We start from the raw sequence: 26,539 nt of genomic DNA on the forward strand, positions 1-26,539 counted from the left end.
CAGCCACAACTGATTCCCCATCTCATACTGACTCACAAATTAGAATTAGAGCAGAACAAAAAAAAAAAAGACTTTCAAAAGAAAAAAAAAATGAGAGAAAAAGGCATTATAAGAGATTCTGTTGGAATAAGGATCACAGATCTAAAGTTAGCCATCTCAGAGGACTTCTCTGAGAAGGATTGGATGTCTCAGAGGACCTCTAATCCAATTCTTTCATTTTACATTTGAGTAAACTGAGGCCACAGGACATTTTGCATAACGTCACATAAATAATATGCTTTAGAAGTAGGATTCTCTGACCCCACAATTAGTGCTTAGTCTCCTATGATGCTTAAATATGGATGAGAAGAAAGCACTGATAAAGTCACAAAGATTAATATTGGTAATATGGAGGGAAAGTTTATCTTCATTTCAACCTTTTCTTTTTCTAAACTTAAAAGTCCTAATGCTTATAGTTTATGCTTGTAAACTTCATACTTATCCCAATTGTTTTAATTTATTTTATTTTATTTTTTATTAATTTTTCCAATCATTAAAAGTCTGCCTTCTTTCCCACACCATAACATCCTTTCCCCCAGTTGATAAGGTAAAGAAAACAAAATTCCTTTTATAAACATGTATACTTAAGCAACCAAATCTTAGTATTGATTATATCCTACCTCTGCTACCAAAAAAAAATATCAATTTGAACTCTGAACCCCTTATTCAATCAGTTAAGTGAATTGTATATTTTACCATGATTCCACTGGAATCATGAGTCATTGGCATTGATGACAGTCCCTACATCTTTCAAAGCATTTTATCTTTACAATGTTATTAGTATCATTAACATTATTCTCTTGTTTTGCTCACTTTATTCTACATCAGAACATACAAATCTTCCCAGATTTCTCTGAAATTATGCCCTTCATCATTTCTTATAGCACAATAGTGCTATTGATAAACCATTACTTATTTAGTCACTTTATCCATTGAACATCCCTTCAAGTTCCAATTCTTTGCCACTGCAAAAAAAAAAAAAAAAGTATACTATAAATATTATTGTCCTTTTTCCCTTTTTCTGATTTCTTTGAGGATATAGACCTAGCAATATCATTATTGCACCAAATGGAATGAACAGTTTAATAGCTTCAGAGACTTTTGATAATCCCAAATGACTTTTCCAAAATGTCTAGGTCTATCAACAGTCTGTTATCATATGTATTTTCCCATAGTTCATTTGTCATTTTCCTGTTTTGCCAACTTTGCCAACCTAATACGTATGAGATAGAAACTCAAGGTTATTTTAATTTGCATTTCTCTTTATTTTTTAAATAGTTTATTTCCAGTATGTATTTCTAGAGGGACAATAAAATGTTAAGTTTCTTGAGGTCAAAGGATTGTATCATTTTTGATCCTTAAGTTACCATTAATTACCATAATACCTTTCATGCAGTAGGTACTTAATTATGTTTACTGAATAAACAGATTATAAAAAAAAACTAAGTTTTTTTCTATGTAAAATAAATGTGATAATAAAATGTGTGAGTTCCACCTTTACTTTTGTTATACTATTATTTCTAACTTCTTTGTTTTTAATAGCAAATCTTTTGTATTGTGAAAAATGAAAAATTTAACTCGTCAAAATTTGGCACCAGTGATTTAAAAGTTATTACCAAAAAAAAAAATCAATTATAAGGAATTATAAAAAATGTAAATGCAAAAGTACCCTCCTAACTTCCTGCTAAATGTTATAGAAATTAATCATTCATTAGAAAAGTTTTTAAGTTTTAGAAACATATTCCCAGATACTATCAAAATCTGCAATATTGCTAAATTTGTATTTATTTAAAACAATAGAATAAAATATGAAATAAAAATAAACTCCAGATAAAGCTTATATACTAACTGAAGAGACATGCAATGTCAAATATTCTAAGTTGAATATACATTAATATAGTTGCAGTCTGAAGGGTTATCTTTCTTCAAATCTGAAGGAAGGAAGGCCTATATCTGTGAGACTAATATGGTTTTAGAATATAAATAGCTCTTTCCTTATTTGTAAATGAAATTCTAAGAATAATTCTGTATTTAAGCATAAAAAAAGAGCACAATGTAATAGTAGTAGAAATCCTAAGCCAGCCATCACAGTAATGAAGGGACAACAGTAAAAATGTCTCATTGGGTAATACACATAAGATAAGGGCTATATCCACAATATCCTCAGCACAGTCATGAACAATATTCAAGACTCCAAAATATGGGAAAGGAAACTCTCAAGATGGAATATATCAGGAAGACAACCAAAAACTAAGTCATATATTATTTTTTGCTGTTGTTGCTCTCTGCCCCCAAAGAATTTACAATCACCTAAATGAAAGATCCTGAGGCACCTTCTCTTCTTGCATCCTCTCCTAACTTTGGATTGACACTCAAAAAATTCAAAATTTTGTCATGATCTTAAAAAAATCTTCCTGTACTTTTCTCTCTTTCCTACTGGTTCTTGTATCATTAGGAATGGGCTACAGTTGGCTGTGCTTCCCTGGAACTCTCTATCCTGGTTTTGGTTACTGGTTTCCACTGGAACAAGTTTGAGCAGCCTCCTGCTTGGCTCTGTATTGATTTTTCATTCATCTAAGGAAGAATTGCTTACTTTTGGAAGATTTGGACTGTGGAATAATTGAAATTGGTTGAGTTGTCTTTTAAATAACATTAAGAATTTCAGATTGTGATCACTCTGTTTCACATAAAAATACTGCATTTGTTTCATTTTGATCTCTTCATTGGTTTCTGGACCTCAAGCTCCCCAGGGAATGTCACAAATTCACATACTACCTTTGAGTGTTCTAGTCAGCCTTTGCAGTTCTGATTTACCTAAAAAATGTGTAAAACTCAATGAATTCATGTAGCCAGACAGCTCCCTATCCGCGACACATCTGAGAAGGCTCACAGTGTAAATTATTCTAGCCAAAGTATGGAATAAATTGAATTTAATAATTTGTCTGCAGATCAGCCTTTCCTAGGTGTTAAAACAGTTCTTCTCCTTGTCTTTTGAAGAAAAAAGTTGAATTTTCTAAGTGTCGATTCAAAGTCAGGATAAGGTGAAAAAAGAGAGGATCTTCAGGATCTTTCACTTGGATTGTTTCAAATTCTTTGGAGAAGCCAAAGAAAATATGATGACTTCTTTCTTGCTTGTCTTTCCTGATGTCTTTCATATTCAGGATCTTATTTAAGGTAGTTTGGAAACTTAAATTCTATGTCCTATGTGTACTGCCTAGGGAGACACTGTTATTATTGCCCCTTCAGAACTATGATGATATATAATGATTCTATTTTCTAAGTAACTTCAAAGAGTAGAGTTTAGTTTACATATAGGAGGGAAAATTATCCAGACTTATGATTTCACCATACATGTTAGTCTTAGATAAAAAAAATAAAAATTAAAAACTCCCTCTATAAACACAATCAGTACTTGATCTGCAATGTATACCTAAAATATTTATATGATTTGTAGAAGGTCACATGGTCAGCATATATCATAGGTAATTTTTTAACCCAGGTAAAGGTAATTCTCAGGCAATGCTGCTTCCAAAACATATTCAGTGTTCACCATGAAAACAGCCCCACAAAACTATAAAAGAAGGGGATTGGACTAGGTCCATCATCTCTAAGGCATCCCTCACCTGACACATTTTAATTTCTTGTCATTCTCTTTGAAAGCAGGAGTTGAAGAAAGTTATGGTATTCCAATTTTAAAATGGCAGTCCTACTGGAGAAAGCAAGGTAGTCTCCAGGATTTGATGACAGATAGATTTGCTAACTCAGAATGTTACTTATCTTTATGAAGTGGGAATTGAACAATTTCACTACCTTTTGGGGCTTACTTCCAATTTGATTTATGTACTTGACTTTAAACACTGTCTCTCTTCAGCCACACTAGCTTATTCATTCCCCTTGGATAGGAGACATTTCTGAGATGCACTCCTCTCCCACCATGAAGAGAAACTCCTTCTTAATCAGGTCAGAGCCCCTCCTCACTAGGCCTAGAGGTTACTCAGCAGTAGCTGCTACTGAGAATGATTCCCTTTCTACAACTGTCTGTTACCATGGAGACATGCTAATTAGTGGGTGATGAGATGGCAGGGTAGTTCAGGGCCTATATAACTGTGAGAACATGGAAAGAAAGAGAAATAAATGGGAACAATAGAAAAAGAAAAATGAGAAAGTCTTAGAGGGAAATTTTTAGTTAAGACAGGTAAGTAAAAAGGTCTTTTAAGGAATGAGCTATAAGGAAGAAAAATTATGGAAAGAAGGATGAAAAGAAGGTATTAATAAACAAAACTAAAGGATGATGGGATATAAAATAAAAACAGGAATTAAGGAAGAAAAGGGAAAATAATTATCTGAGTCAGACATGGCAAATAGCAGGACCTTGTTTCTAAAGGGACCAAATAGACTGAAAGTTTTTCTAGAAATCTCTCTGTTATAATTTGAATTCAAGTCTGCATGTTAATAGAAAGCTCCCAAATGGAGGGTAAAGGATTCCATTGTTTTTAGATCATAATCTTTCTGTCAAAACTCTATAAAGATACCTGTTTCAGAGATTCCACAAAAAAATAAGCCAAGAAACTTGTCACAAAATTTTGTCATAATTTCACAATATCAAAATTGTCAGGGTATTTCAGAAGAGATTACTTGAAGGTAATGTCCAAACTGAACTTCATTCACCAAAAGCATATGAGTATTTTGACTACAAAAAATCTTGGGCCTTATTAAGGTTAACTTTAAAAAATCCATTCATCAATATACAAACTTTTATTATGAATATCTAGGTCATGATAAAATATTTCCAAATTTCTAACTATTATTATGTTTAGTTCTTATTGATATGACTTCTGTGTATAGGATACCAATTCTTCTTGCAGTATTATATGATCTTTAACATGTCTAACTGCATATATCACCAAATTATGTTATTTTTTTCACTTACATACATTGGTCTTGCCTATATTCAAAGAAATATTTAATGCCATGAAAAACCAATAGAGATATCAATACATTTTGAAAGAGACCTATCAGTGAAGAAAATTTCAATTTGCTTTTGATGTTCTGATAGTGTAAAGAAAATAGTGGACCTATTAGAATCAACTTATGAAAGATTTTCAGGTTTAGAACTTTAGATTTGCAGAGGAAAGTAAACACCCTAATTCCTCAGGAAAAGTCTATGTATATGCACAATAGCATCTTCTATTTAATATTGCTATTTCATGGCAAAAAACAGAGACTGAATGCAACAGTCTCCAAAGGATTAAATGTGGATATCATAAGGAGGATAAAGGGAAAATGCATGGGTTTTCAAAAAGACTTCAACATAAAAATCACAAAATAATCTCAAAGAAATAAAACATAAACAAATAATTGTATGTGGTCATGTGGCAGGAATAAGAGATGAGAAATGGAGAGCCAGAATGCTATAATAACTTTATAATGCTAGGAACAATTTTTAAAAGGCCTCCAGCCTCCAAGTTAGACCCCTTGTGATAAAATTGTGGAAAGTTATGGACAAGAATCTCATAGAGTAGATAAGATGGATGGATTGTGATCTATCATTAATGGGAATTTCCAGATTGATAGGATCACAGATTCATTTGAGTAATATCTAAGAGCATGTGCTTAAAACACTAATGGTATAACATCATCATATTTATGACACTATACCATTATAGTTCATTTTCAACTGTCTGGACTAATGTAAGAAACTGAAATGTGGTCATGTGGTTTTGTAAGTTTAAAAGTGAGTACCTCTTTGCATGCTGCTGTTCTGAGAGAACTGTCTATACTCAACATGAAGTGGATTTCTTGGGAAAACTGATAGAGAAAAGGACAAGAAAACTGTACAGTTATTTTCTGCTGTGTGGTATTGATAGTTTCATTTTTTGGTTTGAGGTGAATTTCCAACTCATCATATTTAGTGTTTGCTGATTATGAAAAAGTATTTTATCTGGATGAACAAAATACCATCTTGTAGTGAAGAACTTCCCATCAATTTAAAAATTATCCAATAATTCTTGATATAGCAAAATAAATAATGTTGTTTAATGAGCCTCTGATCATCATCACAAACATATAAATAAATGAAGAATTTGTAAGCATGTTACTTAAAAGCTCCAAAGTGTAGAATGCTATGATATTAGTTCATACATGGCTAATGTATAAGCTACCCAGATACTGATAGATGATCTTTCATTCAGAAAATTAAGATTCCTTAGAAATAATATAATACTTTTTATTTACAGAGTACCTTTTATGGTAAATGTTCAAATTACATCTATGTTTTTGATATGGTATGGTGTGGGAGGGGATGGAAGGGCAAGGAGGATGATAAAGAAAGAAATATCAAGAAAGGCAGAGATAACAGAGACTTAAAAGAGACACAGAGACAGATATATGGACACAAAGAATAGTTGAACTATAGTAATCATTCTTAAGGGTGTAGTTGTTCTTTTCTTTTTTTCTTTTTTTTTTCACTGAGGCACTTGGGGTTAAGTGACTTGCCCAAGATCACACAGTTAGGAAGTGTAAGTATCTGAGACCAGATTTGAACTCAGGTTCTCCTGACTTCAGGGCTGGAGCTCTATCCACTGCATCACCTAGCTGCCCCATGATTCTCTTTACTTAGCTTTTGCATCTCTTTTTCCATTTGATTAATGCTGCTTTTCAAGATATTGTTTTCTTCAGTGTTTTCTTTTTCATTTGGCCAATTGTATTTTTAAAGAAATTGTTTTCTTCAGTCAATTTTTTCCCTTCATTTTTCAAGTTGTTGACTCTCTCTTGAATGCTTCTTGTTTCTTTTCTCATTTTTTCTTCTACCTCTCTTATTTGCCTTTTAAAATCTTTTATGAGCACTTCTAAGAAGCCTTTTTGGGCTTGAGACTAATTCATATTATACTTTGAGATTTTCCCCTGTGAATACTTTGTCCTCCTTTGAGTTGGTGTTTTGGTCTTTGTCACCATAGTAGTTCTCTATGATTAAAGTTCTTTTCTGTTTCTTACTCATTTTCTTTCCTTTTCTTTTCCTCCCTTTTTGTGCTTTTTATGGTTAAGTTCTGCTCCTGGCATAAAGAGGGCACTATCCCAAGCTAGAAAGCTTAGGGCCCCTTGTGTAGGTGGCGTCTTGCTCACAGAAGAGGTAGCCTTATCTGTTCTCTCCAAAAAAGTCTGGTTTCCAAGAATTTACCTTCTGAGCTGGGACTGGAGGCTGCCCCACTGGTCTGCCTCACTACTGAGCCAGGACCTGAAGGTCTCAATTGCTGATCTACTGTGATTAAAACCCTCTCATTGGCTTTCCTAGACACTATTTGAACTGAGTTTAATACTCCTTTCATTCCAATGAGACTGCTCTTTCTTGAAGTCCTTCCAGTCTATATTGAGCTGGAGAATGGTTTCTTTCCATCAGACTCTGTTCAGAAGCTTGGGTTCATGTGGTCTCTGAGAGAAATTGGGAAAGTTTGAGCTTCACTCCAACATTATGACTTTGTTCTCATTAAGCCTAAAGGTGTGGTGTGATATGGTATCTGAGAAAGAGGCAAAAAGAAGAGATAAGTTATAATTATCATTTTTAATTTACTTATATGAATCGATGATGAGTGAAGTGAGCACACAGTAATAGCAAAATCATGTGATGATCAACTATGATGGATTTAGCTCTTCTTTTTTAAATTTTATTTTATTTGACAAAACAATAACAAAAAAAAAGGAAATACGAAACAAAATAAAGGAAAACAAAACAAAAGAGAACATTGTCACGTGCTCAGCAGAACATCAGGGAGGATCAAAATATATAACAATGAATTACCAGATCAAGAAAGTACACATACACACATGCAAAATTATATTCATGAGTGTCCATTTTTTTTTCTTTACTTTCTTATAATTTGTTCATTGGTTCTCTGATGCCTACCTTATTTATTTTATTTTATTCTTTTTTTTCCCTTTCATCCTACCTTTACCCCCAAGTAGTTAAGGAAAAGATATACAGTTAAGAAAACATATGTAGATATATACACACACACACACATACACACATACACGTGCACACACACACACACACGCACACACACATACACATCTTTCTTCTCCCTACTGACTCTTTAATTAAATTGTGCTACATAATTTGTCTTGCTATTACTTAACCTTCTCCTTCCCAAAGATCCTTCTCTTATCTTCTTCCTTCATCCTTTACTTCCCCCTCCAACTATTCCTACCTCGTTATTTCTTTATAAATTTTGGAAGGTTCTATACCCTTTGTGGTATATCTATAGCATTGCCTCATAAAAATCTATTCTTGATGTCAGTAGTTTTCAGAATTATGAGCCGTCCTTCCCCACTTTGTGTCTATTCTTCCTCTGCATCTTATTTGTGTAATTTATTTTTACCTTAATTCTATCAGTTTTTCTTTTGAGCTATCCTATTGTTGATATGAATCTTAAATATATATACATTTCCCATGTAGGAAAAAAAACATAAACAATCTGTCTATGTTTAACAGTTTGCCCATGTTGAATTCCTTAAAATTACTTTTTGATATTGATTCTTATATGTTAAATTTGCTGTTAAGTTTGGGTTTGGTTGATAAAAATTCCTGAAAATCTGAAAGTTCATTAAATGTCCATTTTTTATCATTCAAAATTAGAGGTAATTTTGCTAAATATGATATTTTTGGCTGCAGGCCTAGTTCTTTTAATTATTGGTAAATATGATTCCAGGACCTGTGGTCTTTTATTATAACTCTTGATAAATATTATATAGTCCTAATTGTAGCTCCAGTGTATGTGAATTGGTTTTTTTTCTTGTTTCTTGCAAAATGTTCTCTTTCACCTGGAGCTTTCGAAATTTGGCAATGATATTCCTGTATGTTTTTCACAAAAGATCTCTTTAAGGTGGTGATCAGTGGATTTTTTTTGTATTTCTACTTTCCCCTCATGTTCTTTCATTCCAGGACAATTTTCTTATATTATTTCCTGCATTATTGTGTCAAGATTTTCTTTTTGGTAACAACTTTCTTGCAGTCTAATTATTCTTATATTTTCTCTTCTTCATCTGTTTCCCAGATCTGTCATTTTTCTTATGTTTCACATTCTGTTGTATTTTCTCATTCTTTATAATCTATTTTGTTATTTCTTGATCTATCATAGTTTCACTGATTTCCTCTTGCCAAATTCTAATTTTCAAAAATTATTTTCATCTCTGAGACTCTGTACCTCCTTTTCTAGTTGGTTAACTTTTTTTCATAATCTTGTTTTTCTTGAATTTTTAAAAAGTTTTTCTTCATCGTCTCTCATTTGATTTTTTAAAAATTCTTTTTTGAATTCTTCTATAAATTTTCTCTTGGCAGGAAGCCATTTCATGTTACTCTTTCAAATAAAATATATATATTTTTAACTAAAGTTCCTCCTTGTTCAGGACTGCATCTCCCAGCACAGCTGTTCCAAATCAGCCTTGGTTCACTCAGTCCTCCCTTACTCATAGCCCAACCCAATAAGCAGTCCAGGAGGTGAAAGTCTCTGTGGTTCTTTCTGAGGTACCATTCACACCCAGCTCCACTGAGGGGTCCCCACTTGAAGTTTCTGCAGAGCTAGCCCAGAGGTGTTTGCACTTCAGACAGATTAATCCTCAACTCAAGGTCTTTCTTCAGTCTTTTCAGGTTGTAACAGGAGGACCCCTGTTCTGCCCAAAGTCTTTTGATTTTTCACCAGTCTGTGTTTGCCCTGAGGCACCATTTTGTTCTATTTCTGAGGGAAATCGGGAAAGCTTGAAATTTATCAACCCATTCTGCCATCTTTCCAAAATCCTCCCCCAGATTCAGTTCTTCTTAGCAATACTGTGAAAAGACTTGGAGGGGAAAATGCCATCTACATCCAGGGAAAAAAATTATGGAGATTGAATGAGGATTGAAGCATACTATTTTCACTTTTCATTGCTTTTTCTTTTTCATGGTTTTTCACTTTTGTTCCAGTTTTTCTTTCATAACATGGTTAATATGGAAATATATTTTAAAAGATTGTTTGCTCTTTTGGGGGAGGAGGGAAAGAAAAGAGGAAGGGAGAAAAATTGGAACTCCAGACATCTGTATTTGACAAATATCTGAATATATTGATAAAATCATAGGATCTCAGAATGTGAAGAGACTTTAGAGAATATCTATCTATAATTAATAGAGGATTCTATCTATAGTACTGCTAACAAGTGGTCATCAAACACTCATCTTGAAAACCTATGGAACTTGGAAATATATTGTCTAAAGAAACATCTTTTAACTCTTAAACAATTTTAACTAGTAGCAACTACCAGTTAATTCCAATGACCTAGGGAAGAGGGAAAATGGACTCCTTTAATGTCGGGTTTAATACAACAAAAACAAAAGCAAAAGCAAAAACCAAATTGAGGGAATAATAGAAATTAAGAACAAGTCTAGCTTTGTTCATTAAGAAAATAAAGTTTTCTAATGGTTATTTGAAAAATGCCACACAAAAAAATGTTCTGTGACTTTAAAAATCTCCCCAACTGGCCTGATTTTGGTTCACATTACTCATTACTTTAGGTTAATTATTGATGCAAATATGTTATCTAGGATGTAAAATTTAAAAAAAAAAAACTATTAACACTTTAGGTGAAATCACTTTATCATAGGATCATAAATTTAGAAACAAATTATCTAATTTAATTCACCACAAAGAATAAATCCCTCTACAACACCACCTTCAAGAAGCAGACATTTAATCTATTTTGAAGATCTCATCAATGGAAAATATTATATGGCCTGAGGTAGCCTTCAGGATATCCAAAAATCACTTTTGGACATTTGTAAATGTTAGAAAAGTGGAATTTGTCCCTCATATTTACCCCCCAAATCATATTAAAATGTACCTTTTGGTTCTAGGACCATAAAATTAATCCATTTTCCATCAAGACTCCTAAATCTTATGTTCTCCAAGCTAAACATTCCCATGTCCTTTAAACAATCTCTCATATGGAATCATCTCAAGGATATTCATCATTATGGTTGCTTTCTTCTGAGCATTGAGTATTTTAGCTGATCAAACCCTTCTAAAATGGAATACTCAGAAGTGGACACAATGATCCAAATGTAATCTCTCCAAAACAAAGTAAAGCAGAATGGTCACTTCCCTTATTAAATTATTTTTTGTCACCTAGAAAGGTCCAGAAGTATTAAGATGGAAGATAGATGTGTGTATGTATATGTATGCATATGCATGAACATATCTATGTATGTATGTATATATGTATATTATATGGATGTAGATAAATCAATCAAGTAATCATCATTTAAAAAGTATGAAACCATGAGACTAGAAAGGTACTATAATAATTCCTTTTAATCAATGTAAAAAAAGATATATTTTACCATAAAGAATATTCGACTCTCCAATATTCTGTGTCTATGTTGTTTTATTCTATACCAAACTGTATTCTCAATCTTTATCAGCTATTTGAAGAGAAAGAGAGAATATAAGTAACTCAAGATAAATCCCTAACTTTAAAGCATGTGTTGTGCTAATAGTGAGATAATGACATCCTCTTTAGATATGATATCTAGTATATTTATTATGTAGATTTGAACAAACCACCTTACAGGTTAATGAAACATAACTAAGATTAAGGAAATGATTTAAACATATGCAGAAGATTTTTCTAAATTTCTAGACAACAGATAGACATTATATACAAAACATACACACACACACACACACACATCTTGTATATGAGATAATTTACATGTTTACCTATCAATGACATTCAAATAACTTATATGAATAAAAATAAAAAGACCTGTCAACATTGTAGAAAGGACACTGGCTCTGAGGTTAGGCTCTCGGGTTCCAGTCCCACCTCTGATGATTGGGCAGGCTACTTACCTTTGCTTGTCCTAAATTCTTTATTGGCAAAATGAAGAAATTGGATTAAGTGAACTCTGAGGTCCCTGCCAGTTCTAGATTATAATCCTATTTTTATAAGTGTTTACTGTAGCTTCTACTTGAATGGGGAAAGAAAATTTCCCCTCACATATCTGTGATTGAAAATGAATTCTTTTAACTGTTGAGAACTACAGATATCAAAATTAGAGTGGCAACCACTGGAAAGTACAGACAAGAAATTTTAGAAGTGACAAGTTTCCATCAAGTTAGACAGAATCAATCAAATCTTTCTGCCACAAGCACTCAGATTTTCAAACTGTTTTATGTCAAGAAGGGGGAAAAACACTATTTTAAAAACAGAATTTAGCTTTTACTTATCCTTCTAAAATTTCTATTGACTTCTGATGTAATGCTGCTATCTTTGTTTCTGGTTGAGTCTCATCCCTTGTGTAGCCTCTTGGTGGTTTCTGGAACTCTTCCCAGACTGAAAAGTTCCTGTACAATGTTCTTGAATAATAATAGAGATGTCTACACCATGCACAGTGAAATGGAAGATTGTGTAACTATCGAAAAAGTAAACCAAAGCCATGCTAGTATAACCAAGAATGCAACTAAGAATTGAGTTAATTGTAGTAAAGTGGATAGAGCCTAGAAAAAGTATATTTGAAAGAGCAAAACTCAAGACTAGAAATAGCTAAATAAGAGAGTAGAAAAAGATTCAAATGCTTGAGTATATAAGATAGATTTGAAAAGTCAAATCAAAAAACCAGAATTCACAAACATAGGAAAGAATGGAGAAATTTTGAAGTATTTGTCCCACCCTTCTCAAACCTATCCAAATATTGGTTCAAATATAGACCACTTCAATATGAGTGACACCTTTAAAATAGATACCCTTGAATAGGAGAAGCACATAGAAAATTAATTGGATATTTAATGAATTCCTGTTGATTAGTTGATTGGTCAAAGACATTATTTTTTCTAGTATGGAAATTCTTTCAGTTCAACTACATAGACTGCAACTTATGTCTCTAACTTATAGTCTTAGGGAATGGATTTTTAATTTATAGAGATGAAACAATTGACTCAGGGTCACACTGCTAGCACCAATTAGTGAATGTTGGTCTCCTTGACTCCAAGATCAGCCTTCTAACATCTATGACACAATGTTCTACTGGATGAAATCACCATGTTGAAATAGTTATTGTGAAAGATTTTTTAGACAAATTTTCCAATTCAATCAAAATCTCTTCCTTCATTTCTATCATCATTGCTCTTTTTCTTCCAATCATTTTTATTGTTAATCTCTTAATAGGCTTACAATTATAGACTACTCTCAGACCTTGTACAAGAAAGATTTGTAAGGCAATACATCCTGTATCTAAACCAATACAGTCTTCTGTTTTGTGCTAGAACCTAAAAGAGAAAAAAAGAAATGGAGAATTTAAACAGAGAAACAAAAAGCCAGGAAAAACTAAAAGGAGATTAAATTATGTTCCTCAAGTATATAAGAAGTGGATTCTTAGAAAATTATGGCCAACTGTTTGCCAGCTCTACTGAAAAGAGAAGAGAAAATATCAGCCTGAGGAATTTGGTTTAAATATAAGAATTATCTGTCAGTGAGTATTATTAAATACTTAAATGAGCTACTGGAGGCTCCTTGGAATAGGATAGTTGTTCATCTTTCTGTGACAGTTTAAGACTCATTCTTCCTATATAAAGATCAATCTAAATGATCTTCATCTTTCCAGCCTTATGATTCTATGATATATTCTCAATTTTCTAATAATTGAGGGAGAAAAGTTGCCCTATGAATCATGTGGGTAATTCTATCTTTGTACAACCGACTTTTCAAAACCAGAGGCTAGAGATGTGGAAGCATTACCACAACACTGTAAAAGAATAAAATAGAATAAAATTCTGTACCTTCATTTGGATCAGAAAAAAATGTAAGCACCTGACTTAGACAAGAGAGGACAATGGCTGTCTTTATAGAGGTTGATTCAAATAGCTACAATTAAAACTATCTATTTAACTGCTTCTCACATTGTGTCAAGTCTCAATAAATCAAAGATGAATTACTTCATGGGTTAAAAAAATATAAAGATCTAAAATAGAAATGTAAAAACAAGGGAGAAAATGTGCTTTAGGAAATGTCTTTCTTTTAGATTTTTTAAAATGTATTTTTCTCATTGTCATTAAGGGGGAAGGATCTGAAGAAGAGTGAGGCAGTGGTCCCTTATCATCTACTCTTCCACTGTACCCCAAAATGCCAAGAGAGAACTATTCTGTTAGTGGAGGAGGAAATAGAGCTCATGTATTTCATCAAAATATCTCTGAAAGAAGGTAAATTTTCCCCTTTCAAATATAATAACAAAACAAGATTGCTAATGTCTAAATTTTTATGAAATGTTGATAAATTCCATCTGATAAATTCCAAAGCATGCCTCCTGGAAGTTGGAAACCATCTAATACACTTGATATGTAGAGCTATAAAGAAGAAGAAAAGAAGGTAGACAAAGTCCCAGAAGACTTTACAAAAGCAAGGAGCATTTTTAAAGAATGAATATTTTAAGAAATCTTGCAAATAGCTATATCATCGTACTTTAAATGGCATCTTTTTATTTTCAAAGAGTATTTCTTAAGACTCACCATCACATTTTGATGAATTCATTAGAAATGAGGGTGCCTCCATCCATTTAATATTTATATGAAAAATTGAGGAGTTTTAAGTTGAAACCTTAGAAGCTTCTCTTTGAATTCCTTAGTTAATTGATTATCATTTACAAAGTTATTTCCTTCATAAATGTTGCTTTTTCAAAAATGGATTTGAAAACCAGCTATTCAGTATCATCTAAGACTAAATCATTTTTCCTTTTTTTCTTTTCTCTCTTTTTTATTTTGAAATAGCCACTTTCAAATTAAATCAAGTCAAAGGTCTCTTTGCATAACCTCATCTGCCAAATACTGGATAACTTATTTTGGGGAAGGAGGTTCATGAGGCTTAAAAGGCAAGCTTACTAGAGAATTCAGAACTTTGGATGAATACAGCATACTTTGTCAAAGTGTGAGATTTTAAGGTATTCACATAACTTTTCTGTAGCTATTTGCCTATAGACAATGTAGACACAACATAAACACAGAGCAGGAAAGATTAAAAGCTACTCTACAATAATCATAGGTACAGACTTCTGAAGTATTTCTGGTTTTTTCAAGGCAAGGATTATTGTTTGTTTGCTCGCTTTCCCCTAAGTGAAGGAATCACATTCCTCTGAATGACTAGTATATGTTGCACGTATTAGGTGCTCAATAAGTACAACTATTTGTAAAATGATTACTGGATCAGGGAATTATCTCATTGTTTCTCCATTTTGTTTCACTTGCTAGACACAACCTCAATGAAAACAAAAAGAGGAAATTAAAAACAGAACACAAATAATGGAAAGCAACTGCCTTTCTTCCAGAGATGATGAGAAAACTGGTAAGAAAAATTAGGGCAAATGCCATATAATATTCAATTCCACTTAGCTATTTCTAAAGCCATTAGTGCATTAAGAGAGGGATGGGGGAGGGAGAAAACCCACAAATGCCATGAACCTCCAATGTCCCCTGACAAACACCCAGCCTTTTTCACGCTATATTTGTTTTGACTGCTGTGTGTGTGTGTGTGTGTGTGTGTGTGTGTGTGTGTATGTGTGTGTGTGAAGGGGGTATCTTTCCTTACTTAATAGTTGAGTAAATTATCAGTATGGTAGACTAATCATCCCATCCCTGTTGACAAGTCTACATAAGCTCGTTTATAGGATCTCAAAGCAAACTAGAACCTTTTCCAGGGGAGCAATGATGTAGATATTATGGGCAGATTACAGTGCACAAGTGCATGGTAGAGCTTTTACTTAAATGGATTCTACCCACATAAGTAGCAAACGGAATGCAGACTGGTACCACAGCCATGACAGCTACAGAATAAACATCATGCCAGAGAATTCATTACTTTGGACTTTTGCTGTAATTCCTTATGTAAAAATCTCTTTTTCTCCTTGACCGTTAATACTGATAATTATATCTGTATTTCTTAAGAATATTATGAGTTGCCATTTCTGCATAGTAGCAGATTGAATTTATTCACCTTACGGATATATTATTATCACAGATAATAACTGCAGCATGATAATTATCATTAATTATTCATTTGGATTAAGAGGCAAATAGGCTTGTATTCAAGGGTCTTCCAGAGCACCGTTCATTGTTCCAGAGCCCTGTGTGCCGGTGTGACTAATTCATACTCTTTTCGGTGCCACTGTTGACATCTGACTGGTCCCATATGTATTTATTTGAAAATATAATAAAAGGAATAAGTGCATCATTTCAGGACATAGCCACTAAAATAGACATATGGTTTCTTTTCTGCCCTTTGAGTGAGGATATGCAATTTTCTATTAAAACCAAGGCTCCTGGAGCATTGCTCCAGTCAATATGTATGTATTCCCTCTCTTTGCATTCTTGACTCACACTATTTAAGCTCGCATAAGCCAGTATATTTACATAATAGCTTTTAGCACAAATAATAATGTGAAAAGTCATATGCTTTATCATTCACTGAGCACAGGGTTTTAGCAGGATTGTTTGTAATCCACTTTGAAGCAGACCTAAGTTTAATGTGCAAGTATATCCTTTGTATAAGTTTACAAAATCTGTAGTGAGATCAGGAGATGGGAATAGAGAGAGAGAGGAGAATGAATTATAGAAACACTACCATCATCTTCTGATTTTTATTCCACATCCAACAAAATTGAGGCATATGGATGTTTTACAGAGTCTTTCCTTTTTTTTTATGTTTTTCAGTCTCAAGGCTTGTTTCTTTTTCCAACCTGTCAAGACTTTAAAAGCAGATATCAACATGACAGGCTTGAGAACTATATCGATAGAACCAATATTTAGCGTAGGATAAATTTCCTTTTTGTCTTTTAAGTAGTAATACCACACTTGGAAATGACTGAAAGGATTTTCATCCCTTGCTCCTACGATTGATGTGGTTTTCTGGATAATAGTCATATTCATCTTACAGCAATTGATGGGGGTCCTTCTATAAAGGATCTGAAAGCATTTTTTGTGTCCTCCCCCAACCATCGACTTCCAAGATTCTCTGTCAGCTCTTTCTTAGTCAATAGATGCTTCCTTAGAATTCTAGCTTCAGTGTTCATTCTGTAAACATAGGGTTTAATCACAGAAAATTATAATACATATATAATTATAGAAAACAATTTCTACAATCCAGTGGAATCTGTGGTTTAAGATCTTTACATCTGTGTCATATTCAATTTTTCTATGTTATTTCCTTAAAATATGCACAGTTTGTATTTACATGAGCACACATTACAGGGGGTAAGTGTAATTCATAATGTTGGTTATACAATTATAGAAGTAATATATAATATTTATATCTTGCAAATGCATACTGCTTTTATATCTCTCAGAACAATTTCATGCCCATTATTTCACCTGATCTTCATAACAATTCTCAGAAACAGAACAGAGCTAAAGAGCTAAAAATATCCTTTTCTACAGACACAAAAACTGAAAGAGTAGAATTAACTGACTTGCCTCAGTGGATCCAGCTGGTTAAGTGGGGAAATAAAACTAGAATAATCCAGATATTCTAATTCTTGCATCTTATTCTTTTCACTTCACCAATGCAAAAGAATTATGAAGTGCTAATAAGAAAGGAAGGACTTTGAGAATAATACTAGAAAAGGATATAGTAGATTAAGGAAATAGTGGTGACAGAGTACTGCTGATGCAAACAGTTCCTGGAATTATCCAGTGTACCCTCCCCTCTTCAACTCTCTTCAACATTAGTTTGGGCTTTCACTGAACTATTGTCTCCAATTTTATTGACAAATCTTGAAGTGGAAACATGAGAGTGTCTGAAGCTAGCAGGAGGGTGGCAGTATGAGAAATCATAATGAGCACAAAAGCTTATAGTCACATCATGGGACACTCACTGAAAGGTGAATTCCTTGTCCAAGATTCTGATGATTTCTATTGTGCCTCAGTTTTGCGAAGGGTTCTAGGGAAAAAAAAAAAAAGGACTTACATTTAGAAAAGCTAAAGACATGCATAGAGAGCCATAAGTATCAGAAGTAGAACTTGAATCCATGTATTCCAAGATGCCAAAATCAGGCCTCTATCTAATATACCACACTTTAAAAAAAAAAAGCATATATGTAATATATTTTAAAGTTAAACATCTGTAGAATCTTACCAAAAAAAAAAAAAAAACACACAATGCTGCCCAACTCACATTTTTATTATAAAGGATGCAATGCAAGAGATATAGCAAGGATCTTTTTTTAAAATTTCACAACAGGCAAGAGAAAGTAAGACTGTTCAGAATTCTTTTCTTGAGGGCTTAGAAGTCAGATTCACAATTCTGTGTTATAAATATGTTAGAATGAAATTTTACCACTCAGAGCCCATGTTATCAGATTAGTTTGTTTTACCAATAAAATTTGACTTAAGTTCAATCAGCTTCAACTTTTTCTTTAAACATTTTTCTCTTACTTTTGATGTGATTCTTCTCAAGCCTGGTTTCTTCAACTTAGTTTTATACATATTTCTCATGTACCACTATAACATCTCTGTTAGTGTCCCCAAATTAGATTTTAAAAATATATGATAGTTCTCTAATATTTATGATCATTTCAAAACAGAGCAATGAGTCACAGAAATATTATTTTCCAAATTGTAGATTATACAAATATAATCTATAATTCGATAGAGCAGGATACTAATGATGTTGACATCATAGGTTTGAACCTAAAATAGATCAGTCTGATTCTCAAAGAAGAGAGTCCTCTCTCATTCTAAGGATTATACCCCTAATCTCAACCATGCAGTTTACAAACTCATGCTTGATTATAAGGAGAATCCTATAAAGACAGTATCAATGGATCAATATTTGCCCATCACTACTCCATAGATTAGTAGGAAATTTCTATCTGAAAGATATTATATCATCACACATGAACAGACTTTTTAGATCTGCTCAGTGATATGACTAATATAAGGAATTCTCAATGAAAATACTACTTCTACCAATTCAAATATGTCACTATTTTGCAACTTTTATGTTTGGAATTGCCAGGGACATGGAAAAATTAAGCATAAATTTATTTATGTCTAATAGGCCATTTGGAGGAGGAGGAAGAGAAGATAAAAAAAGAGGGTAAGAAGAATTTTACAATTATAATTTTGTTGTATCTTGGAAAGGAATAGCAAGTTGTACATAGATTTGCGGTTTTGTGTACAATCACCTTTTTATTGTGTTGTTACAGAAATGCTTGTTTTACTCCATAAATTAAAAATAAAATAAATTTTTAAAAAGAAAGGTTAAGTGATTTTGCCAGCTTTGGGTAGCCTAGAGATTTCAGAGTTAGATCTTAAACTCAGACCTTCCTGATTCTGACACCAGTCCTCAATTAATAAACATTTATTAAGTACCTCCTATTTTCCAGGGACTATGCTAAATTCTAGGGATACAAAAAGAGGCAAAAGATTGCCTCTATCCTCATAGGCTTATAATCTAATTAGGGAGAGAACATGCAAATAAATATATACAAAGTAAACTGTAAATAAGATAAATAGAAAATAATTAAGAGAAAAAGCACTAGAATTAAGAAGATTTGGGGAAGCTTCCAATAAAAGATGGGTTTTGAGTTGGCATTTAAAAGAAGCCAGGGAAGTCACTATTCTGAGTGGAGGAAAGAGAACATTCCAGGCATGGGAGGCAGCCAGAAAAAGTGCCTGGAGTCAGCAGATGGAATGCTTTGTTTATTAAACAGTCAGGAAACTAGTCACTGAATTGAAGAGTATTTGTTGAAGAATAAGGTATAAGAAAATTAGAAAATTTTGAGAGAACTTGATTCTAGAGACCATAAGGAGTTAATTTTTAAAATTTGGAGTTAATGAGTCGACTTCATTTTTTATCTTGGCCAACACCATGTTTAATGAAGATTATATTATTAAAAAACATCTTTCTGAAAGAAAGTTGATAATATAAGGTTATGAAAAATTTCTCTTGAACTCTTTCATGATAGCCTCATACTCACCTAGAGTTATAACAGAGGAGTAATCTTTAACTCTTCCCTCACTCCACTCATCAAATCCAAATAGTTACATATTTAGTTGCCTTAAGGGGCTTCAAAAACATTCCAGTTTTTCTCTCACCTCTGAGGACTTCTGTCAGGCCCCAGTTTTTCAATGGCTTCTAGAAATTACAATAATAATTAAATTTATAAAAGTTAAATTAAAATTCAAAATCATTTCCATTACATGATAAAGTATTGAGGTAGGATTTTTGGAGAATACAACAGACTCCTTAATGATGGTTATCAAGGATTCAGCCTAGAAAGTCACACAGGAAAAATTACACACAAACACATACACACACATACATACATGCATATATACATATATACATATATACATATATATGTATATATATATATATATACATATATATATATGGAGAGAGAGAGAGAGAGAGAGAGAGTAACTGGGCACAAAATGAAACAGAAGGAAAAGAACAGATTAGAGTGAATTTAGAAGATTTTATAGTACTTCCAACAAACCAAAACTATTTGCTGAAAGAAAAAGCCTAACTTTGTTAACACCAATCTTCTATTATGGGATTTATTATAGGATTACAGTCATGGGATGTCATGATCTCTGAGGAATAAAAACTGTGGCTAACTTGGTGAGCAATTGAGTAATATATGATGGCCATAAATTGACTGCAATACTTTAAGTGATAGAAGTCTATAAAAACAGTATTCTAGGAAATAAATGATAAGAAAAGGAGATAGAGTGATCGTGTAAAGAGAGTAAAGGATAGTAGCTAAATAGCCAAAATGTTATACTGGTATCCAAAAAGTGAATGTAAAAGATCTCTAGGAGATCCTTCAAAAAAGATCTCTTTTTTTGGAGAATTTAAGGGAAGACATGAATAAGGATATAAAAGGTTTAATTAAGGTTGCAATATTTCCCATTGGAGTGACTCAGCTCCACTAAAGTATTGAAAAATAATAACTTGAATTCTATTATGTATACATGAATATAGATAGATATTCCATTCCTACTCCACTTGAGTCCTAGTTTGTAAGCATTGAACAGTATAGATAAAAAGAAATAATTTAGTCATCATTTTTGTGAGAGACTTGAGAAAACAGAATATCTTCCTTTAAGAATTTTTTACTCTGAGATTTCCAATACCTTGTGCTCTTTAAGAAGTTTGAGAGATGGCACCGAGAGATCTTCATTATTCTTCTGGCCTGCTGTGTTGAGTGTTATGACACTCTCTGTCCTGTTATTAAATTAGTGTTGTAGGTAAAAGTGCACTGGGAGAAATGAAGTCATTTTCATCTCTTTTTCTACCTGTACAGCCATGGATAGTCACATGATCTTTCTATCTCTCTGTTTAACATGGAGATGATAAGCATTTGTCCTGTCTATCTTAAAGGGTTTTTGTGACAATAAAAAGATCTTATATGTTAAAGCCCCCTGAAAAAGCATCAAAGACTACACACAAATATAAGACATTATTGTTTTGTGATTAATATTGCTATTTAAATTCAAGGCAATAATATTAGTAGTAGTAATAATGAAAACAAGACGCAGCATGGCATAGTAGATAGAGTGCTGATCTCAAAGCCAAAAAGACCAGACTTTATGTCTTGCATTTGAAACATTTAGCCTATGTAACCCTAGACAAATCATTTAAATTCTCAATATTTGAGGCTGATAGTTCTCAAAGTATGGTCCAGAGAATCCTGGGAGTTTCTGAAACCCTTTCAGATGATCTATAAATTCACAATTAGTTTTTATTTCTAATATGGTAAATATCAATAAATATGTAAGCAAAACTCTTTGGGCAGTCTCAATAATTTTTAATAATATGTAGATACTGAGGACAAAAATTGAGATCTTCTACTCTAAACTAGTCTTCAAGTGCCAAGAATTTTTAATTTTTTATGTAATGGACCCTTTGGGCAATTTAGTACAACCTATGTATCCCTTCTCAGAATTATTATTTTTTAAATAAAATATATATATATTTACAAAAGGAATCAATTAAATAGATATAGACACATAAGTTCTTATCTTAACAAAGTTCATGGACCCTCTGAAATCTAATATGTCTCCCAGACTGAGAATTCATAGATTACAGAAAAAAGTATTTACCTGCTTTTCTAGAGGAAGTTTCCTCATAGAGAATCATCTACATCACTGAAATCATTTGCCTAGTTGCTATCCCTATTAATAAAATTACTACCTCAAAACCTTCTGAATGCCTGCTCTTTTCTAGATGCAGGTAGAATTTTATTCATTTATTCACAATCAACCTACACATCATCACTTTATAAGACTTTCTATAATTTTTTGCCATAGGAGAATACCAACCTCCTTCTTCTTTACATATTTCTCCATAACCCCTAAGCATGTGAAAGTGCCACTAGTTAACAAACACAGATACCAAGTGCTTAGATGTCTTACCTTGACAACAGAGAAAGAGAGACAGACAGACAAAAACAGAGAAACAGAGACAGGGAGAGACAGAGACAAGGAGAAACAGAAAAAGAAAGAGAGACAAAGAGAGAGACAGAGACAGAAACAGAGGCAGAGAGTCAGGGAGATAATGGAGACAGAAAGAACAGAGACAGAGAGAGAGTGAACAGAGAAAGAGAGAAAACAGACATAGAAACAGAAATAGAAAGAGATTGTGAAACAGAATTTCCAATTCTACTAAACCTTTGGAAATCTCATAGAGCTTTTTCAAAGAGAAAAAGAGGAAATAAAAAGAAAAAAAAAAGCATTTAACTAGTGCCTACTAAGTGCTAAGCACTTTTCAATTATTATATCATTTATTCTTCATAACAACTCTGTGGGATAACTCCTATTGTTCCCATTATATAGTTGAGGAAACTGAGGTAGCCAGAAGTTAAGTGACTTGGAAAAGATCTTACAGTGTAGATTGAATTTTAACTTAGGTCTTCCTGACTCCAGGTGTAGTACTCTAACCACTGCACTACCTAACAGACTCTATCACACTTAATTCAACTAGAAATCCTGACAAGGGCAAATAAAAAGTGTCTGTGTTTGTACAATTGCACAATTTAAAATTTTATTGAAAATATTTAGCAATTTTGATTCTGTCTCCTAACCTAAACCATAACACACAAAAAATCCATTTAATATTCTTGTTTTACATGCCTTTGAAAAGATGGAATAATCATGAATACAAATAGCACAGCTTCCTTCGTGTAAGAGACATTATAAACACATGACTCAAATCGAGTATAAGAGAATAATAGATGTAGTATAATAATGATAAGAAACCATAATATTGATGTGGAGGTAAATACAAAATTGCCACTCATTACTCCAATGGTGAGAAAGTTAGAAGACAATTAGTAATAGCAAATGGCATGTGGAAGGATAATTTATAAGACAATGATAAACACAGTCTGCTCAGTGAAACAGAGGGGGAAAAAAAAGGTGTCAATAAACCAAATGGTATCACCACAAAAGAGCCACATTAGCACAACATAAGAATAAAATAAATCTTTCCATTCCAAATGATAATTTTGAGCACTTTAAGTTCATTCTTGACTAGAAGTGGCAATAATATAAGAAGATTATCTTTACAATAAACTATATTTTGTGAAACATTTGGTTTAGGGGGAAATAGAAAAGGGAAAAAAAAATAAAAAAACAGTGCTGGGACCTAAAAACCAAACAACAAAGAATAATAAAGCTTGAAATCCTGGAAAAGAAAAAGAAAAAGAGGGGTATGTGAAGAAGGGGTATTGGGATGTAAAGTAGTATATTTCATCTTATTTACAAACTTAGGAAGTCATGATGTCAATTTTTTAGACAAGAAATAATAAAGACTAGTTGGCATTTAATGTTCTCCACAAACAGATTCTATTCTGCCTTTCCTATTTTCTGTTTACTTCTTTCACATTCATATGTTATAGTTTACTTGAATCTGCAATTCATCTCCCATCTCAACCTATCTCCTTCAAATTTCATGCATTTGCCCTTATGAACCACCAAACAGATCCTATGCATAATTTTATTAGCAGGCTGGGTGCAAATGAAGACCTGGATCCTTCAACCGAATCAGTAACTCCTAGTATTGTCCACAAATGGCAACTCCCCCAACACTATGCTATTAGATAATTATTCCATGAATTGAGAGATTAAGTGACTTATCTAGAGTCACACAAAGATGTTGCTGTTAGGGCTCTCTCCTACTACCACTATCTAAAAACTAATTTGCATTTGCTTGGTTATATTTTCAATATACTTATCTGTTAATAAGTGATTTCTTCCAATAGATTATAAGCACCTCGAGGTGTTTCATTTCTGTTTTTATATCTTCACTGCCTAGTAAATAATCAATACTTATTATTATGTATTGATGACAGGATTTAAATCCAGATTTTCTTGATTTCAAAACTAGCCTTTTCTTTACCAAGCGATACTATCTCTCTCTTATATGTCTATTCACATATTTTTGCTCTTGGGGTTCTATGTTCCTACTTACCTCAATGGTATCCCCTCTGTCAGGTTTATACTTTTTTAATATCTCCAAATGTAAAAGCTGTACCTTGCCCACAGAGATCATGCCATCACATGAATCTCACAAGCTAATACTTTGGCTGCCATATCCCTTTGGTTATGACTCATAGAAAAAGAATAGCTAAGATATATATAAAGTCTTCATCCTTAAAGACCCATAAAGAGATCTCCCCTCCTTTAATTTCTTGTAATACTGTCTGGATCTCTCTTTGACCCTTACCACAATCTGCCTTTTAGAATTTATCTCAGATTTTAAGCTCCTTGAGAAAAAGAACTATTATTATTATTGTGTCTCCACTGCTTAGTAAAGTTGTACATTTAGGTGCTTAAAAATGGGAAATTAATTGATGAGAAAGGACATGCTTATAACTTCTAGGATATTACATAGCATTTGGAAACATCCTGTGTTATACAAATAAAAATGTGCCTTAATTTTAAAGATGTCCAGAGAAACTTAGTTATTTTAATATTTTTTTATACATTGCTATGTATAGAATGATGGGTTTGGAGTCAAAGTTACTTGGATCTAAATACCATCATTGTTATTGACTCTCTGTGTTTACCCTAGGAAAAAATCACTTAATTTCCAAAATATTTCAGGCAACTCCCTAAAACTTATCTGAAAATCACAGTTTTTGGTTTGTATGTGTGGAAGAGAAGAGAGAAGAATGGTGAACTCACCACAAATCATTTTAATTATTTCTTTATACTGTTTTCTATATTTATATAACATATAGATATCATCCTTGAAGTATAACTAAAAACTAACGCTCATCACCAGGGAAGAATAATTAGCAAGCGAATCAATAATAGACTCACTTGAATTTCTATTATCAATCATCTTTTTTTTATTTAAATTCTCAATTTTGATGTCCATCAGTACATATTAATGTGTTTAAATTTCCATATATGTGCTTAAATTTCATAAAGCATTACCTCATATCACCTTGGATTATAGTAGGTACTTGAGTTTTATTAAAATTTTATTGAAAGACAGTCTTGGAAAGGAAATCACTAGTAGCTAAGGGAATAACAACACACACCAAAAAAAAAAAAAAAAAAAAAAAAAAAAAAAAACCATATAGAAGATAGCACTTGAGCTAACCATCAAAGGATACTAAGGATTTCTGGAGTGGGATGTGGGAGGAGGGAGGTACAGAGAAAGACTCAGCAAGCACTACAGAGTAGAATGTAAAGGGAGTCCTGTCTAGGAGGAGTGAAGACATAAGAGGGGGTCTGCTTGTAAAAGAGCTAAACATGTCCAACAAGGATTTTATATTTGATCTTAGATGTAATATAGTTATATTCCATATGAAAGAGGATGAAGATCTGAACTAAGTAGTGTCTGCTAGTTGTGTGAAAGGACAAAAAGAGGCATATCTGAGTATTAAAGAAAAAAATATATATCCCATTGTAGTCCTTAGGAATTTATATAAGTGAATATCAGGGAGAACAGAGAATAGATTTATTTAAGTAAGAACTCAAAATGCAAAAAAAAAAAAAAAAAGGGGGAGAAAAGAAAAAAATCTGAAGCCATGAAAACAACTTCATTAACACAATGTTAAGAAAGAGCAAACACCAGAGAAATCTGTAAAAAAAGAAAATAAGAGTTCTATAGCAAGATAAGTAGAAATAAGGCGGGGGGAAAGGGAGAATATATATCTATATCTATAGCTGTATACAAGAAAAATATATTAAAATTTTCAAAACATATCTGTTATTCTGATATTCATGTTTATGCTCATTTATATATTTTTATTTATTTGTTTTTATATTCTAGAAAGTCTATTAACCATAACAATGGAAATCTGAAGTTGACTTTTATCATTTAAAGTCCATGTTGCTATATCTTTATGTATGTACATATTTTAAATTATCTGTCTTTGTCTTGTGGATCATTTCTAGTGTTGTGGTTGGGTAGTACACCTCAAAGTCTAGATGACTTATTTTCAATGTCATCTTTGACACATATTAGTTGT

At 32.6% G+C, this 26,539-nt stretch overlaps 1 long non-coding RNA gene across 1 annotated transcript in view; it reads left to right on the top strand.

Moving 5' to 3' along the window:
• The first annotated feature begins 4,146 nt into the window (after positions 1-4,146).
• Positions 4,147-26,539, top strand: part of LOC127557815 (uncharacterized) — a 38,551-nt gene continuing 16,158 nt past the window's right edge. Inside the window, exons 1-4 of the long non-coding RNA XR_007952635.1 lie at positions 4,147-4,234; positions 14,119-14,261; positions 15,303-15,396; positions 19,105-19,143. This is a non-coding gene — a long non-coding RNA (uncharacterized LOC127557815). The remainder of the gene's footprint in view (positions 4,235-14,118; positions 14,262-15,302; positions 15,397-19,104; positions 19,144-26,539) is intronic.

Source organism: Antechinus flavipes, chromosome 3 (assembly GCF_016432865.1).
Source record: "Antechinus flavipes isolate AdamAnt ecotype Samford, QLD, Australia chromosome 3, AdamAnt_v2, whole genome shotgun sequence".
In the NCBI taxonomy this organism is placed as follows: Eukaryota; Metazoa; Chordata; class Mammalia; order Dasyuromorphia; family Dasyuridae; genus Antechinus; species Antechinus flavipes.